Genomic DNA, 19,243 nt, shown 5'->3' with positions numbered 1-19,243 from the left:
GCCCTCCAGCTGCTTTCCCTGTGGTGCCACAGGACCTGGCAGCAAAGGGGAGACAGCTCCTCTCTGCACATGGGAGCAGTTTTGGAGAGGAGGAATGATCAGACTGACCCAGATGCTCCCCGGGCAGCACTTATGAGCTTCCAGTTGAGATATACACTGACACAAACCTGAAAAGTGCATAGGGAAAGTGCATAGGCAGAGAAATCCCATAGGATTTGGGGTGGGGCCTTGGAAATTATCCCCAGATATGATGCACTGAGCACCACCTTCATGGTGAACGAAGGGTGCAAGAGCTCAACACAACACTGCAGGCACACAGCAAAACAAGTGCCAGGGCCATGTCCCCTCTGCAGAGCCACTGTCCCCCCTTGCCTCAATGGGCAGCTGCCCACTCCCCAAGCATCTCATTTCTGAGGACTGCATGGCTATGGTACAGTTTTCAGCTCAGTGAATTTAATTCCCTGTGGGCCTCACCTGGGATGGTTGGAGGAAGGCAGGGAGTGGAGAGAAAGAGGCTTTTCCCTACAGGCCTCGGCCCCACCATGGATGGAGCAGGCCTGTCAGGGAGGTGAAGGGTAGGTTATAGTCTGGAGAGACATTAAGAGGCAGACAGGGCAAGAGAAATGGTCTTCAAGTCATATTCAGTATGTAAACCCTCTAGAGGAATGGGGCACCTCTGCCCTCAGCCTCCAAACTTGCCAGCACCACAGCCCTCCGCCATGCAGCTCTTGTGGAGGATGAAGGGGACAGTTCTCCCCTGCCGACAGCCCATATTAACCTCCAGACCCAAACAGCCACCCAAAATAAACCAGATGCTTTCTTGACACCAGTGTGCTTTGCTCCTGGGCCACTCTGCCAGCAGCACACCCTGCCCACATCCACACCCAGAGCTGCTCTCCCGTCCATCGCACGCTGCAAACCAGCAGGGCCTTCCCCATTACCTGGGCAGCTGCTGAGCCTCAGCACCTCCTCGACTTCGGGGCAAAACTGAACCCCGGGCTTGCTCCGTGCCGGCAGCGGCACTCACCCTCAGCTCCTCCTCTCCCTGCTGCTTCCTTCCTCTCACCTGAGCGAGGGGAGGGCCCGTCTCCGAGCAGCCCCGGGCTGCAGACCCTGCCTCCCGCCGGGCCTCTGAGGGCCGCGGCCGGCCGGGCTGGCTCTGCGCTGGCACCGGCACCTGGGGCCCGGCCAACAGCCCCTTTGCTCCAGCAACCCCGGGCACAGCTGCCGTGTGCCCATGGAGACCCTTCCTTCTCCAACCCACACGGTGAAGCCTTAATGAGACATCAAGGGTGGCCAAACCCCAGGGGCTGCTCTGCCCTGCATTGTCTCCACGGGGATGGGAAAAGAGGGCATGGTGAAAGGAGAGCACATAAAGCAGACGCTTTAGGAAAATTGACGCTCTCCAGATCTCAGGGAGCCTGGGAGCAGTGGGGAAGTGATGTGGGAATAGCTGGGTGGGCTCACGTGAGAAACTGAGGCCCCCAAAAAGTGCAATGACTCCCACCATACTATAACTCCAGGGCAGGCATGTGGCCGGTGTGGGCTTTGTCCTGTGTTTTCCTGACTTCTGTGCTGGTGATTCCCCAGCAGCCTCTCTGCTGGGTTTTGGAGTGATGGGGATTGAGTGGTGGCACTTTAGGGATGGAGGCTCTCCAACACTTCACTCATGGAGCTGACATTGTGCTGTGAGGGCAGGGAAGCACCAAATATCAAGGATGGCTGCTTAGGACATCTTTAGACCCTGAGAAGAAGGATCCAAAGCTTGTTGGTCCCAGAGGATGGGTTGATCTGCAGAAATGCCACAGCTCATTCCCAGGCAAGCCCTCTTAGCACCCAGTACCTCACTTTCCTCAGTTCTGCTGATGGCAACTGGAGGCACAGACATCCCCCCTGTGCCCGTCCAGTGCCAAGCATGGCCTGGGCACAAGATCCCAGTGCCAGCACGGGAACTTTCCTGAAGGCTATGGCAAATCTGCTGAGGAACGGAGCTTATTTTCCAGCAGCTTAGTCTTCTGAGAGCTCTGCCCCTCCGTGAATTTGGGCTGAAAGCAGCTATTGTGGATGGCCCAGCATGGCTGCAGTCCCTGAGGAGGGTGGGCTGGCACTGCAGGGCAGGCAGCTGCCACCAAGCCCCACAGCCCATGGCCAGGTCACTGGGCACTTCTGCCCAGCAGGGGAGGAATCTGCTGGAACCTCCATCAAGACACCTTGGGTGTGACATTACAGGTGTTGTCCTTAGACTGATGCCACTGGAGCGGGTCTCACCCAGGGCAGGGGGCTACATCCTGCAAGCCCTGAGGGTGTAACACAAACCCCAGGGCTGGAACACAAAAGCAAGGACAGATTTCAATGAGATTTCAATGCAGATTTCAATGCAGATGCCTAGTAACTGGGGGGACTGCAAACGCCTGGTAGCTGGTAAAAAATGCTGCAGAGGACATTCAACAAAGGACATCTGAGTGCAGGAACACCATTTCTTCCTCAGCCAGCTGAGTGTATCTGCAGATGAACATGGAGAAGGAACAAAATGCCAGCAGGAGCAAGCGGGCAGCTCAGCCTTGCTGTGCCTCCAAGCCCCCCCCATCCCTCTGGACACAGGGATGAGCTCCTGGCACTTGGGCACCCTGCAGAAGTACAGACCCCATCAGTTAACTCCAAGGCTCCTTGCCCAGCTGGTTTTCCCCACCCATCTGTACTCCTGGCTCCTGACACACCAACCTCTGCTGGTGCCCCCATGCCCCTGCAGCAGATCCCCAGCTGTGCCATGGCTGTTCTGAGTGATGGCTCAGGGCGTTTCCTGAGATGCTGGCAAAATCCAGGCAGCAGCCAGGCAGGCTGAGGCACAGCTGTAAGGATGCCTTTTCCTGAATGCTGTGCACTGAGCAGGATGCTGCAGGGTCTGGTGAGGGATGGCCAGAGCCGTGGGGCTGGGTGACAGCAGTCAATCAACCCATCAGGCCCAAGGTCCTTGTGCCAGGCAGCTCCCAGGAGCAGCTGCCTGCTGCTGGCAGGGTTTTCATCCCTGACTGACATTCCTCCACTGTGACCCTCCAGGGAATCCCTGCCAGACACTGGGATGTGAAAGGGCTTTCTCATTATCATGGCCCCTTCTCCCAGCAGGGAGAATCAGCATTTCAAGAGGAGGGGGAGCTTCAGGAAGGTTGGCAGAGCTTCCTGACCCTCAGCTGACTGGGCTGGGGCTCCCATTTCCTTTCCTGGATCAACAAAGAGCTCCAGAGGCTTGTGAAAGGAGTGATTCAGCAAAACAGGATGAGAGGAGAGGCAGAAACACTAAGTCAGCACAGCTGGATGGGGTCAAATTCCCATCCTGTGAAAGCCATGGGGAGAAAGGCTCAGGTGTCCTACTCCCTCAGGCATAGGGACAACTCCTGACAGTCCAGCTGTTCTGTATACCAGCCCTGGAGTGAGGAACACAACAGGAAAACAGCATTGTTGGTTTTGTTTTTTATTCCCATTCTCAGAAAGATCAAGTCAGACTGGCCTGGCATGCGATGGAGTGGGTGGGAAAGCCATTTTGCCTTAAGAGGAGGAAATGCCATCCTCAGTCCCCAGTCACAAGCATTGAAAAAGCTGAATTACAGCAGCAGGACTGGTTGAAACCATCCATTCTGGTTTAAAAACATGCTCTGCTGATTTGGCTCCTAGTTTCTGACCTGTTAGAAGTTCACATTTCTTCTGTAAACACAAAGGGTTTAAGCTTACTTAATAAAAAAACCCCAGAAAGCTGCAATTCCCACGCAGTTGTGTGGCTCCAACAGCCAGGGCTTGCAGAGAAATCCAGCAATACCCTCAAACTGGGAGAGCTGAGAGCCCTGAGCAAAACATGGTCCTGAAAAATGAAGTCTCTGAAGTGAGAGCCCTCAGCTTTTGTGTCCCAACTCCTGACAATCCAGCCAGGACACACAGTCTAAAGCCAATAGCTTTAGATAAGTGATATATTTACATCAATGTAACTGTGAGCAGAGTCTGACCATCAGCTCTGAATCCAGGAAAATTGAGATAATGTGCACATTTAAGCAACTGGAAAATCTTTTATCTTTTGTCCAAAGCTGGTGTCTGATTTCAAGACAAGATCTTTCCAAGACACGCTTTATTTAAAGGAAATAGTTGGTGCTCGGTTCGATTCCTGACCTACTCACAGCAGGCTGGGAGTGACGCTGCCAAAGCCTTGGGGTGCAGCAGTTTGGGCACCCCAAGCACCTCTCCAGGCCGGGGAGTGCCGGGGGGTGCAGACAGCAGCTCTGGGGTCGGGCTCGCCCCATGGCCGGACCCCTGAGCCCCCCACAGCAGCCTCTGTACCTCACGGGGTGGGACAGCCCCAGCTGCCTGGGGGACTGGGAAAGGGAGGGGGCTGGGGGCTTCCAGCCACACAACCATCCCCGCCGGGTCCGCCGCCTCGGACACCGTGCAGGGCTGCCCGCCCCGAGCCACCCGCGGCTCTTGACGGGGCTCATGGAGACCGCGGACCGACCGGACTCGTCGCCCTCCTCCGGTTCCAGCGGAGCCCAGCGCCGCCGGGCCGGTTCAGCTCCGTGCGGGGAGCGGCAGAGCGGCGGGGACAGCGGGGTCCGGTGTGCACCGTGCCGTGCCCGGCCCCGGCCGTGCCCGCACGCTCCCCATCACCGTCCGCTCCCCGTGTTCGGGGCTGCTCCCCGCTCCGCGCACCCCACGGGCGCTCGGGGGGCTGCTGCGAGCACTCGGGGGCAAAGCCGCGGTGCAGGCGCTCGCCGCACGCCCCGGTGCCGGTCCAGATCCCAGTCTCGGTGCCCTGTTCCGATCCCAGTCCCGGTGACCGATCCCGGTACAGATCCCAGTCCTGGTGCCCTGTCCCGATCCCAGTCCTGATGCCCTGTCCCGGTCCAGATCCTAGTCTTGGTGCTCTGTCCCGATCCCAGACCCGGTGACCGATCCCGATCCCAGTCTCGGTGCCCTGTCCCGATCCCAGACCCGGTGACCAATCCCGGTCCAGATCCCGGTGCCGGTCCCGGGACTGCCCCGACCCAGCCGGGTGTCCCCGCGCGCAGGCGCGCTCCGGCGGGCTGCGGTGACGTCAGCGCCCCCCGCCCGGCGATGGAGCCCGGCTGATGCCGGTGTGTGTCGCGCCCGCCCGCCCCGCGCTCCCCCCGCCGATGCCTGCGCTCGGCGGCGCCCGCCCGCCCCGCTGCGCCGCCCGCCCCGCGCTCGGGGCCGGGGCCTCCGCCGGACCGCACCGGACCGGACCGCCCCGCACCGAGCTCCGCCGAGCCGCCACGGACCTGCCGCGGGTGAGTGCCCAGCGCCCGGCGCGGCGGGGAGGGTCCCACGCCCCGCGCTTCGCTGCCGCCCGCACCCGCTGCCCCCGGTAGCGCAGAGCCCCGACAGGTGCGGCGCAGCGGGGCAGAGGCGGTCGCACGCCCCCGTACCCGTGCGGGGCGCCTGCCCGAGGGTCTGAACACGCGTGGACCCCCCCGCCCCGGTGCGCCCAGCCCTGCCCTGCCCTGCCCTGCCCTGCCGCTGGCCGGGGAGCGCCGGGGCCGCGCTGCCGGGGGCTCGCCAGCAATTAAAATTGAAATAAACCCAGTTAAAAATCGAGTCCCGCCGCTCTGGGAGCTTTGCGTGAGCACCCGCTGCGTGGGGCGGCCCGGGACCCGCTCGGCTGCGTGGGGCGGCTCGGGATCCCTCTCCCCCGGCGTGGTCTGCGTTGTTTTTCTTTTAGTCTGGGCTTTTAGAGGAAGAAAAGTGCTTTTTTTCTAGCCCTCACTGGCTGCTCGCTCTATGGGCAGCGGGGCAGCAGACCCCACTCGTGTCGCAGCTGGGGCTTGGAGGGTTGGGCACCGTGGGGATTTTTGGAGCTCTTGGTGCTGCGGCAGTGCCGGCTTTAAAGTGCCGGTGCTTGGGACAAGCCGGGATGCGAGCAGCCGGCATCTCCTGGTTCTCACAGGTAGGAAAGCTGAGCGGCCGCTAAGTGAGGAGCCCGAGGCCGCACAGGAAATCTGCGGCGGAGCCGGGACTAAACCCCAGATTTCCCGTTCGGTGCTTTTCTTGCCGGGCTGGGGACAGTGGTTTAACCTCACCCTCTCGGGCTGCCGGGGTAAAGTCCTGCCCAGCTCCTAGCCAGGGCTCCTGCGGAGGCAGCCGGGCGTGTGGCCAGCTGCTAGCAGAACGAGGCCTCTGTGCTGCGAGAGCTGGGTTTGGAGAGCAGAGATGTTCCCTTTGGATGGGAGCTGGGTCCAAGGCGGAGACTGGGTTTGTGCCGCTCGGCTCGGCACACTGGCCTGTGTGAGAGGTGGCCCCATCCTGCTGCTCAGGGCACGCTTTGTCTGCACCCCCGTATCTCAGACAATACGGGTTTTCCAAGGAGCTCTCTGCTACTCTGATTACCTGATGGGAAACTTCTGGGGGACTTGTCTTGTAAGGCCGTGTGACGTACCTTGAAAAGCTCATATACAAGCCTTTCTTGATCTGATTTTTCCCATTTCTGCCCACTAAAGGCATGAACTCTGCCCAGCCATGGGCTTTCTCTCTGCACAGTGCTGTAGGGTGGCTCCAGTTGAACAGGGGGGGTTTCCCTGCTCTTCTCCCTGACCATCTACTCTGGCTTCAGTCCCCAAGCAAGGATCATAGTGTCCTGAGGAGCACTCCTCCATGGATAGGAAGCCAGAAGTTTACTTCATTATCTGGAACAGCTTATTCTAAACTAATCTCTCTTTAAGAGATGAAGAGGAAGGGAAAACCACCCAGATGCTCAGATGCATTTTATTTACCGTAAAAGAAAACAGCAATTTAATGATAACTTGTATTAACTAGGTTGGGTCTGTGACCTTGATGTATTTTACAACGTAGCTGAGAAGAAGGAGCAGACTGTTCCAGTCTGTTTATTGTTTCCTCTTAGTGCGTCCCAGTAACTCGCAGCACACGGATGCCCACACAGTTCTGCAGTCCTGACCCACCTTTGGGGGTGGGAAAGAGGAGGCTGTTGGATCTGATTTGCTTCAGATACAGCCTAATCTGTAACTGGTGTTAATTATATTATAGATGGGTTGGGGTTTAGCATAGGTTTTTCTGACAGGGCTCAGCCTCCGCAATTCTTGCTACTGTAGAAAAGCTGTAGTAACTTGAAGCCCTGAAGTCACTCGTGGGAGCACCACCCTATCAATAAATTCCTTGTTGTAAAGCCAAGGGAAACCAGCCCCATGGGGACTGCTGGCTTTCACTGGGGAGGCACAGGGATGGATGCAGGCGGTGCTGACAGCCCGGAGCAGGTGAGCCAGGCTGGTACTGAGAGCCATCTGCGTTGTCAGTGTGGGGAGATTTCAACAGCAGTGTGGCTCCAGTTCTCCTTTATATAAATGTGTCTGCTTGCTCTGCAGGGTTTTCCTTCTATTTAGACCTCCCTCCTGCTCCTCCTCTCCAAAAAGGCTTTCCCCTGGTGTATGCGAGCTTTTCCCTCTGCTTTGGTTACTATGGTGCTACTATGTAAAAACAGCTCGTCTTGTAGCTCCTGGAATTATCTGCACCTTGGGTTTGCAGTCCAGCTCTGGGACATGGGCCTGTGTCCATCCCTTGTCCAGCCTTTCCCTGCCTGTGTGGTGGGACAGGTCTGGAGGCAGCAATGTCTGCAGGGCACGGCTGTGCCTTGGTCCCACGGCACCTCCTCCAGGTTTCTGGGCACCTGGATCCCACTGCTTTGTGCCAGGCTGTCACACAGGTGCATCTCTTGCTATTTCTGAATGGGGGACAGGATCTGGGCTGTGATGAGCCCTGCAAGACCTGCTCACATTCGTCCCCTCCAGGGATGGGGCTGACGGCAGAGAGGGCATCAGCTCCCCCTGAAAACTGTTGGGAATGGAGACAAAAAACTGGGAGTCTGTAGAAACCTGTGCAAACAAAAGGCAGAAGATGGGAGCAGACATCTCCCCCCATGCTGCTCAGCCCCCAGCTTGTGCAAGTTAACCCCCCTAGGGCTGGCTTGTTGCTGCCCACTTTGCTGCAATGGGTCCCTTGCTTCCCTTGCCTGATATTATTATTCCTTTCTGGTTTTCTACCTGATTTGCATGTAAAAAAGCATGAGGGAGGTTCACCCATGGAGAGGTCCTTGGTTTGCTCACAGCTAATGTAAATTATCATCGCCCTCATTCTTGCAGGGGGCTGGGGTCACCCTGGAATAGAGGGATTTTGTTGGGATTGCAGGAGGCCAGAGCCAAGTCCAGGTTCCCCCACCCTGCTCATCCTAAGGGTGATTTGCCCCATGCAGACACAGAATCATGCTGGGTTGTCTTAACTACAGAAGAGATTCAGGAGGATTATGTCAGTAACTAAAACACCTCCAGGAGGAATGAGTCTAGTCCTGCTATGGAGGCTGTTTTGGAGAAGATCCTGCTTGCTGGTGCCTGATGGTCTTTGTGCTGAAGGTCAGCAGCCTATCTCCCTCTGGCAGCTGTGATGGCTCTTCTGCTTTGTTAAGTAGGAGTAGGGTGATGCTTCTAATTATAAAGGAAGAAGTCTTGTACTTTTCCCCTCCTTTGTTTGTTTGCTTTTTCTCTTTCTTTTTTTTTTTTTCTCTCTTGACAAATGTTCTAAATAACAATGCTTAAAATGCAAATGGAACGAGCTTGCTGAAGTGCCTGGGAAGGCCTGGTTGGGGTGGACTGTGGTGGAGCTCAGGAGCTGGTGATGACACATGGCACAAGAGCAGAGCCCAGGCAGGGGCTGGGTTGTCACCAGAGCAGTCACAGCCATGGCAGCCGTGGCTCATCTCCACGTGGAGGATGCTCTCATGTGCTTCAAAGGCTTTGTGGTTTCTCTTTCCTCTCCCCATTCAGAGGGGCACTGTGAAGGTGCCCTCTCCTTCTTCTACAGGCACAATAAGGGGACATTTAAGTGGACTCCCTTTGTGCTCTTCACTCTTTATTCCTGCTTTTTTTTTTTTTTTTAATTAGAAATAGAAAAATTGGATGATGAGCCTTCTAAACTGTGTGTCCAGTTGCAGTCATGGCATCTGTGAGGTCCCTCCTACTGCAGGCGAGTGCTGCCCTTGCTCTTCCAGCCAGGTCCCTCATGTGTTTTAGCGTTTGCTTGGGGGAAAAAATGAAATAAAATAACATGGTGTTGAGGTTGTAAAAGTTTCCATTATAGTTCCACCCACACTCCTGCCCAGTAATGCTCAGAAAAATTCAGTCTGGGTGATGGGGCTTTCTTGCCTGCTTTGCTGCTGGGCTGCTTGGGGAGAAGGGGAACAGCTTTTGAGGTTTTTAAAAAAACTTTAAAAATTATTATTATTTTAATACAGAGATGCTTGAGAGCCATGTCTGGAATAGGGTGGGGAATGAGCTCTGGCACCTGGCTCCTCAACGAAGAGCCTGGGTGGCACAAGTTAAAAGTGTGAGCACTCAGAAATTCACTGAGCAACAGGCAGGTGGATCAGTAGAAAGGGGCTTCCAGGGTGGCTCTTTGCTATTTGTGTTGGTCTTGTTTAACTCTTTTTTCCTGAAGAAGTGCCTTGATGTTGTTTTCAGGCTGATTTTGTCCCACTGGTGTAAAGTCATCAGTTTGCTCCTCTGGGAAGGGTAAGAAGGGAGTCAGTTGCTCCTGGAGCATGGCTTGGTGTGCAGGGTGCTTGCAAATGCTCTGCTCTCATGCCTCAGTAAATAAAGAGGTTTTTATGGGACTTATAAAAAACTTCTCTTTTGGAAATAGGTCAAGCAAATATTTATTTCCCTAAGGTGTCATGCCAGGGTTGCACAAATACTTGAATGGGTAGTCATTTTATTTTTCACTGCTTTGTTTCTTCCTAAGCACATTCAGTTCTTTTTTTCCCAGTGGTGTAGGGACACACATTAATAATTGTATGTAATCAGTGCTGTCCCTCTCTCCATCTGGAAGTCTGTGCATCTTCTGTGGGCTTGGGCTGGAAATTGGAAGCTGTGACACTTTTTTCTTTACATCCAGATGCTTCTCTGCTGTGATAATATTTTTGTTTTCCAAAAGAGTTTCAGGTCAGTGGCGGGCCAGCTGCAGCAATGAATTTAAAAACAAAACTCCCAGAATACAGCAAAGCTCAACAAAATGGCCATTCTGGTGTCCTGCTTTCCTGTCCTAAAGCCTCAGCCATGGTATTGCTGGTGTCTTTTTGGAAAGTGAGTCCAATGCTTGGGTCATCCCACAGATGGAGAGTGCAGTTACTGCCAAAAGCTTGTGCCCTGCTGTCTGGTGGAGCTCCTGTCTTCCCCCAATAATCAGGGATCAGTTGGTGTCTGTCTTTAAAGAGGGATGGAAACTTTTGCCTGCTCTTAAAATGGTAAAGAGTTTTAGTTAAGAGGACCAAAATGAGGCTTGAAGTTTTGGATACTTGATCTTAGAGCTCTTCATCTCCAGGTGTCCTCAGTGTAGGAGTAGCAAGGGTCTGTGCTGGAGTGCACTGGAGTACCTGGAGTATATTTTGTGTAGGAGGATGTTTGAGATGGGCTTGTCTGGGATGCTTTTAGATGCGTAGCATATTTAATGATCTGAAGTCTTGGCTTTCTGTGTGAAGGATCCAAATGGACTCCTGGCTCCTTGTGCTTGTACTCAGGGCAGGCTGCAGTGGCTGGAGACCCTCCTGGTGCCTCCAGCTCCTGCCTTGGGGCATGGGAAGCACAAGGATCATTCCAGCTTCCAATGATGGAGAGCACTGGGCTTTCTCTTACAGCCTGCAGCCTTGCAGAGGTGGTCACCTCTCAAGCAGCACCTTGAGCAGGTGGTTTTGGAGACCTTGAAGGGGTGAATGTGCTGCCATTTTTCACAGCCCTGCTAAGACAGGTGTTTACACTTTGCATTAAAGGTTAATTGGCTCTTACATTGTTTCCTGGCTGTGGGGTGGCCCTTGGAGACAGATCAGCCTGACCTGTGCAGGAGGTTGTGCAAGACTGCCATGTGCTGTGCTTTGATTTGTTAAACAGGATGTAAAAGCAGGCTCCCCATCTGAAATGTATCCTGCTCTTTTTTTCTTTGCTAGGAATCATTTCCACGTCAGAAAACATTTAAGAGAAGGGGAGTGTCTCTGTTTTATAGAGGCAGAGCTGACTTTAACCCAAAAATCCAAGCACAGACCCCCTCAGCTGTGCTGGCACGGGGAAGGCAGGCTGTGGTCTGGGCTGTGAGCAAGCAAATGATGTGAATATTTCATTTAGATCATAATCCACCTGTTGGGCTTTGCTCCCCCAGCCCTGCATGCACTGGGAAGTGCAGCAGATGTTTTAAATGGCAGCCAGCACTCCCTGCTCCAGTGTCTGGCATCTCCACGTTGCTTTACAGGAAAGACAGAGACTGAGGGTGATGTAGAACTGCTGCAGGTTTGCAGGTCCTTTGTTTTTAGTTGTTTTCCCTCTGTTGTTCTGTCTGCTTTGGTGGTGTGGTGTTGTCCTGCTCTCCCAACCTGTGCTGAGCTGTGGCTGCTCTGCCATGTGCCAGCATAATTTCTGCAGGTTGGAAATTTGGCCCTGGGAACACAGTACTGCTGAGCAGGGCACTAGAAATGAAGGTTCTGTGGAGGAGGTATCATTTGATTTGGTGTACTGGGGTTTAATTTTACAAAACCCCTCTCCTGTGAGCAGTCACTGTGTCCACCTGCTCCGAACCCTTTTCCAAGCTCCCTTTGCTCTTCTATGCTCTCCTGATTTTCCTGGGATCTTTCTCTTTCTTTGTCAGTTCTTTACATGTGTTTTTTCAGTTTTATTTTCTGCTGTGGGGTAAAACCTGTGTGTTTCCCTTTGGTGTTGCAGGACATTGCTTTTCTTGTAAAACAGGATTTAGGTCTCCGAGCAGCTCGTGGGTGCTGAGCAGTTTGTGGCAAGCAGGAGATTGGGGTGTTTAAAGGAATTTTAAAGCCTTGCTGCTCCTACTTTGATCTTCTCTGGCACCTAGGACAGGTTTTGATTGTTTGTTTGTTTTTGTAGTTTTCAAGGGGATGGTTGGAACGGAGAGGGTTGGGGTGTGAAGCAGCCCTTGCTTTGAGGGGTAACACAAATAAACAGCACTGACAGGCAAACACTGCATCCCTTGTGTGCTCAAAGCCCTGCTGTTGACAGTATTGTTGTGCCTGTCCAGGTGAAATGAGATAGTAAATAGTATTTGAGATGCAGTAGTGAAATTAGGGATCTCTCTGCTGAGTATTTCTGAAAAAAGTGTTTCCATAAGGAAGACCCGAGAGCAGGATAATGTGGTCCTTGCTGCTGGGTGTTGTTGGGCTGTTGCTCTGTCCCTTGTGCTCTCCTGGTGTGAGGATGAAGCCACCAAAGTGCCCCAGAGCTGCTCATGGGGCAGGGACATCATTCCTGCCTTTGTGTGGGCATTTCAGCATTGGAAATGGGGGCTCGTTTCCCACCTGTGGGGAGATTTCCCTTCCTAATTGCAAATGTCAGCCAAGTGGAAAAGGGTATGGTTGGTGTGAGGCAGTGGAGGATGGGGGAACAGCAGAGGTGTTGATGAACATGGGAGGGTTGCATTGCCTTCCCAAAATATCTGCTCTGTGGATTTCATTTCTGCTCCACTCCTTAATGCTGGGAAATGCCTTGTGCATCTGCTCTGCTGGGGCTGAGTCTGTCAGGGCATTGTAGGCATGAGGCTGGGAACAAAATGAGAAAAAAACCCCCATGTTGAATGTAAAATGTCATTGATTTCTTTCTCTATTTTTTTTGTATTTTTCTTCTAATTTAATCAATTCCCTACTGGGTTGTAAATTCCAAATGTGAATGGGAAATAATCTCACCAGTACAATAATTAGCATGTAACCAGCAGATGAAGAAAACCCAGACTGCTGAGCTGATTGGTGAATGCTGACTGTTTTTCGAAATAATTTCAATAATCACATCTCCCATTAAAAAGAAGACGGGGTGGGGAGGAAGTCTTAAATTTTCGTCAAGCTCAATGTAGCGAAAAATGGTATGTGCACTGTAGCTGTTCTGCATGTGATTAGAAAAAAGAGCTGAGGGAGGTTCTTGCAGCTGAATTAGCAACAAAGTATTGCTAATTTTACAACCAAGTAGCTCAATTTCACCTGCTTTTTTTGAGAAGAGAAATAGAATTTTAAGTGAAATATCCCTAATTTTATGTAGGTGTCTAAGAGCAAATAGTCTTCTAGTAGAGGAAAACATTCTCTTGCAGTTGTGCTTTGCTGCAAGATGCAAAAACAAGTCCACTGGAGTAGTAGTGAAATATGGTCATTAGTAGTGAAATATGTTTAGTGTGCATCCATCCAGCTCCTAAATATTTTGTTCTTGTGCTTTGAAGGGAGAAATGGAAATTGGTGTTTGGGAAAGGGTGATTTCAGAGCATCCAGGAGCTGCACACCCTCTTGGCAGAGGGATCTGCAGCCCTGCTCTGCTCTGCCTTCCTCTCCTGCTGTTTTTTGGCTGGTTCTGCCCCAGAGGTAGGTGGTGTTTGGAGGATTTAGAAATCCTCTCTCAGCCTTGATACCTCCAGGTGTCACATCCAGACAGCACAAGGAAAGGTCACCTCTGCAGAGCTGTACCTGGCAGCTGGTCTAATTATGCACCTGAGTTCACAGTCAGGATTAGCAGAGATGATTTTATCTCCTAATGATGTTTTTCCCCTGGTGGCCATGGCCACCTCACCCTCAGGGCTTGTTTTCCAGCAGCAAAGCACAGGTGATGCTGCTACCAGCTGTTGGACCAGAGCATCACTTGAGAGATGCTTTTTCATTCCAGTTTAAACTCAATTTTAGGAACATTTGTGAAGTTATGATAGAGCTTGGTGCTTGTAGGCTTAAAATTTTTCATTTAGAAGTGCAGGGATGGTGTGCTGATACCATAGGCATACAAGAGGTGGGTCCACACTGTGCTGCAATGGTGAGAAATCCTGGAGTGTGTGGTGGAGCCACCTTTTAATTAATGACAAATGCTCATTCTGGCATGAAGCTGGTGATCCCATGTGCTCCCTGTTTCCATTGTGGGGAATGACACCTGCCCAGAGCCAGGGCAGTGACAGCCAGGAGGGAGAGCAGGTCCCATAGAGCATCTCTGGTATGTGGCGCTCGGGTCCTCTCCCTCCCAAACCCTCAGGATATGCTGGTGTATGATATTATTGTCATACATTATTTAAAAAACAATTTGAAAAAGCCAGGCCAGCCTATGTGCTTTGAAATGGAATTTGTTATTTTATCAATTCAAGCTTGGTGTGCTGTGGGAAGGTCTGCAAGTGGAGCACTATGGGATTTTCTTGGCATATTTTCCTAATGTTAGAGACTGTCTCAAAGAAGAATCACATTGTTTCATTTCCCCTCCACACTTGATTTAAAAAAAAAAAAAAAAGCTACTGCCAACAACCCTACAATAACCAGTGAGTGAATATGCACATTCTGCACCCAGTTTGTTTGGGTTCTTGTGAAAAGCAAGATTTAGCTGGCAATCATGTTAGGAGTTATGGATAAAAGTGTATGTTTTAAACCACCTCACTGATGGCTTTTGCGTTTTTAAAATGCAATTAATTGAGTTAGAGATTTGAAAAAAAAAATCAAAGCAGAGACTGAAAAAAGTCATTTGAGGTGAGTAAACAAGTTGGCTTTTTTTTGTTTAATGACAGCTCAAAAAATGGCTCACTGCCACTGTGTATGTTAAGGGTACCTTAAATACAAAATGTCCTTCAGTGCTGACAGGCATCCCAAACACCTTTTGTAATAAACCTCTAATTATAGCTTAGTGACTTTGTAAGTTCTCTGGATCAGCTTGGGAATATTGCACTGAAATCAGGGAGAATATTTCTATTTTCTGTGTCTTATGTGTGAACCAGATTCAGAGCTGGACTTGGTGGCTGTGGTACACAGTGATGTATTTATGGTGTGTTAAAGAGTTGTGCTTACTGCTTTATGATGCACTTTTGGGGTTAAACTCTGCATTTTGGGAACTGCTTCCTGCCTGCAGTAGTGTGGATTCCCAAATCCAGAGCCCAGCTGAGCTGGTTGGAAAGGGTTGGGCCGGTGGCCAGCGCCTGCAGCCCATTGCTGCCTGCTGATGTCTGCCTCTTGGGGCCCTTGGATTACAGCCCAGCACTCAGAACCAGAGACTTCAGTGAAAACCTCGCCTTCTTAAAGGGAAACAAAACCTCCAGAGCTTTGTGGTTGTGGAGAAAAGCTGGAAAATAGGAATTCTTGGGCAGAGAGTGGTAGGGAGATGCATTAGCCTGGTTGTTTCCCAGTATCCCAGACTGGGAACAGTGCCATGAGGTCCCAGGCTTGAGTTTTGGCTTTAGGAGTTGGCATGGCAGACGCTGCTAGGTTGGTTCTTTTCTCCTCTGTTTATTTGTTTCTTCCCTCCTTCATTTTAATACTGTCTCCTGGGAGATTCCAGCTGAAGTCTATTAATTGCTGAGATGTTTCTTTTCCCCCGTGCCGTGGATGCTGGGTCCACTTTGGCCGCGGGTTGTTTCTGGCACAAAGGGAGGAGCAGCAGGACAGAGGAGCTGTGCTTGTGTTGGGTGTGTGTGTCTGTCTGTCCTGCACAGGTGCCCTGTAGGTGTTGCACACTCGTGTTTGGGCTCAGCCACACTTCCACAGCAGAGCAGAGCCACTGCTCTGTGCCACCAAGGCTTGTCCCCCATCAGGAGCTCTGTGTATCCCCCAGGTTTTGATGGACCTTGCTGAGTCAGATGTTATTTAAGATGGAGGTTTGTGAGATGGCTGATCTGATGCTAAGGGATAACTTTGGACAGCTTTCTGTTGGTCCAGAAACTCTTGGAGAGGTCTGGGAAGTTGCCCCCCAAAAAGCAGTCACCAGTGGGACACTGCAGAATCCTGAGGATGGATCAAATCAAGTGACAATTCATCAAAGGTTCCTTCTGCTTGGCCATCAGTTCTTGAAAATCTGGATCACTTTGCCCTCCTACTTGAGAGATTTTCTCCAGAATTGTGCATTTTTTCCCCATCCTGATCAATCTGAGGTCCTCATGACCCCAGGAGATGGAGCTTCTCTAATGCTGATGCTCCCTGCAAGGGCATCTTTTCTCTCTCCAAGTATTTTGGAGCTCATGATAAAATTGCAAGGCTTTGGCAGTGCCCATTTGGGTGCTATTTGTGTGCCAAACCCTGCTGAATACATCTTTTATCACAGATTTGTAACAGTAGCTGTTGGAGGGGAGCTTCACGGGAGAAGTGCTTTCAGAAGAATGCTTTTGTAAGGGAACACTGTCCTGCAAAAAAAAAAAAAAAAAAAAAAAAAAAAAGAGAGAAAGAAAGAAAGAAAAAAGGACCTTGCAGGCAAAAAAGAAAAAAAAACCCAACACTTTTCATGTTCTAAAATTTGCCCATTAATTTGGGTGAATCATGTTTTGCTTCCATTTCTAGACAATTTTGTCTGTCCTCTTTGTGCAGACGAGCACTGTTATGCTCCAGGCATTTTTTGGGGGAAAAAAAAAAGACATTTAGGTTCAGCTAAGAAATGCCAGAATCTTTGTTTTGTGTAACTGTCCCCAGGCTGAGCCCCAGCCAGGTCCCTGCAGGAGCTGGGATTGGGACCCAGCTGGCGCTTTGCTCAGGCTGGCCTCGTTCGTGGTGTGGATAAAGATGGATCTGTTCTTCTGGTCCATCTTAATGGCAGGAGATTTAAGGAGAAGAAGAGGCAGGAGGGTTTCTGAGCAGGAGATGGAGTGGTAATGGAGGAGGTGCAGCCTCTGGGACTGGGCTCTGATGTGCTCAGCTCTTGTCTCTGCTCAGGTCCCACTGATGTCCCTCTGTGGTGGCCACTGTAGAGTTGAGCTGTGTCTCTGTTGGAGCCTGGTGTTCCTCAATGGCACAAACACAAAGCTTGTCCTCCCACGTTTGCCTCTCAATTATCAGTGCTTTTCCTTTAATAAAAGGATTTTTCATGGGAAAACTGGCCTTCAAATCACACTAGAGTCCAAAAGAGTTCTGGCTGCTGAGCATCCCCTCTCCAAGGAGGGGGGACACGGTGATGTGCTCCATTTCCACTTTTGGTTTGGACCATCATACATTGTTCTTAAGTACCATTTACTCTCCTTCCCATTTCTCTGGCACAAGAGCAAGAGAATAAAACATTAGAAAAGGAATGTGATTATAATCCTGTAAAAACTGTCAGAGGAATTTGGCAGTGGTTGCAGCCTGTGAGTGTAATACATAATATTATATTCATTTTTTAAAATGATTAGATTTCAAGCTGACAGTTTAAATGACAAGTCACCTTAAAAAGATATAATGGACAGTGTAAAGACTGTCAGTGTGGTTTTTTTCTTTGCTAACTGTGGAGTTTTCAAGGTCTGTGCACCCCCCAAAAAATAGGAACCTTTGGTTTTTGGCAAGCTGCGTGTGGAAGCTGAGAGCAATGAGGTCCCTTGTATTAATAATTTGTATTATAATAGCTTTGTCACTGCTGGTTCCCAGGCTTTTTTTATCCCTGAATTAATGGCAGGGCTGCCTGTCAAAGGGAATTTTTTTTTGGAAAAAACTTATTTTTGCTTTTGTTGTTTCTTTGCTCCCACAAAACTTTGAAGGGCACCAGTAACTGCAGCTGGGAGGGGCTGGAGATAAGGGCAGAGGAACTGTTCAGCCATGTTATTGCATGTATTGACAGTTTAAATGTGCTATTCAGCATGGGAAGCAGATCCCAGGGGACTGACAGAGTTCCCCATCCCAGAATATCCCAGCAGGGGCTGGAGCTAAAAATGCCAAAACCTCCAGGCAGTGCAGGAATGGAGCCACAGCTTCCCACATCCTGCTGTAGGCCTGGGATTTTTGGATGAAAGGGAAACCAGTGCTCTTCTGTTTCCTCAACTGGAAAATCACACAGATGATCAGAGCCCCATCAGGCCTTGAATAAAACATGGAACAAAGTGATGATTACTGCTCTCAAATAATAGATTGAATTATAATTTAATCTAATAATAGTTAAATTTATTAATAGTTAAGTTTATTTAATAATAGTTAAATTGTTAATAATAGTTAAATTTATTTAATAATAATTAAATTTATCTCTTTGTGTAGTTCTGGGAGCATCCTTTGGGCAGTGAGATGAAAATGAGAGGAGTGGGAGTCTTGTTGCCTTTTCTTGGATGAGAAGCTGATTATCATTTGCTGACTTTTAATGCACCATGTTGTATACACCTGTTTGGTTGGTTTTAAACCCAACCTGAATAGGATTTGTAATTTTTAAAACTCTGCAATAGGAATTTTTAGCGTCATGGGAATATTCCATAATTCCTTCTCTTTGCAATGGAAAAAATTATTCCAGTAGACATGGACTGGACCATGATCTGCTTGTAAATTCTTGGGGGTTGGGCATAAAACTCAGCTGAGAATAAACATCAGCATCAGGAGTAATATAGTGCAGAAGGATGGGGAAAAGTGTCCTTGTCTGGTTCTGGCAGGAGAGAGGAGAAGAGTGTAGCTGGAGGAAATCCAGAGAGTTGTAAGGAGATGGACTGGAGGTCTGAACAAACCTGAGCTGTCTGGCTCTAGATGGGAGAAGAGCAAGGCAGGAACAGCATCTTCAGGTGCCTGAAAGGGAAGGGGGTGGTTGCTCTCTGTGCACACAGTGGGAAGAGCAAGAGCTCACAGCCCTAAAATTGTAGAGAAAAAAGTTCAGATTAAATAATGAGCAAAATGAAGACAGTGCTTTGCCTGAAAGTAACAACAGGATCTGATGGTCTGAAGAGCTTGTGGAGCATCAGTTGTCAGAGGTTAAAACAACTTGGAAATACCTTTCTGATCTTTCTTGATGGTCACTGATGCATGAGGAAGATGCAGTTTATTCCCCTGCAGTGGGAGTTGTCCTGTGCTCCCTTCCCTCCTGGCCTGGAGTGGTGAGGCTGGAGAAGGTTGTTTTTGGTCTAAAATAAACAAGAGATGAGAAATTATGTTCTGTGGCTTAAATTTTCAGGCACTTAAAAAAGATTGAAGTGACTAAACATAATGTAAGTTTGCATGCCTCCCTACAAAAGCAGATGTTGCCTAGAAATATTTTATGCTCTTTGGTTCTGAAATTGAATGTTATGGACATTAAATTGTACAACTTGCCTCTCTCAGTGGTGAAGCTTTTCCAGGATGCTGGTTCACTTGAGTTGGAAGAGACAGAGAGGGGAGTGAATGATGTTGCTTTTAGTACAGATATTTCTCTTTAAAGAAATATCAGTGAAGTTGAGTTCCCAGCTCTGTAAATACTGAAGAAATAGAAACAGCAGCTCTAGAGATCCTGAATGGTAACTTGTCAGTCCTTTAATTGTACCTTGGGAAAGGTAA

The 19,243-nt window shown here is 50.3% G+C and overlaps 1 protein-coding gene across 2 annotated transcripts in view; it reads left to right on the top strand.

Moving 5' to 3' along the window:
* Positions 1-5,066: 5,066 nt before the first annotated feature.
* ZHX3 (zinc fingers and homeoboxes 3) overlaps positions 5,067-19,243 on the top strand; it is a 46,658-nt gene continuing 32,481 nt past the window's right edge. Inside the window, exon 1 of one of the 2 annotated variants that reach the window (XM_071446983.1) lies at positions 5,067-5,288. The gene's annotated coding sequence lies outside the window, so the exon portion shown is untranslated. The remainder of the gene's footprint in view (positions 5,289-19,243) is intronic. The other variant, XM_071446986.1, reaches the window with a different exon arrangement.

This window comes from Agelaius tricolor, unplaced genomic scaffold (genome assembly GCF_023055355.1).
Source record: "Agelaius tricolor isolate 1412-34295 unplaced genomic scaffold, bAgeTri1.0.p SCAF_23, whole genome shotgun sequence".
Taxonomy (NCBI): domain Eukaryota; kingdom Metazoa; phylum Chordata; class Aves; order Passeriformes; family Icteridae; genus Agelaius; species Agelaius tricolor.
This window is presented reverse-complemented; position numbering and strand designations above follow the sequence as displayed.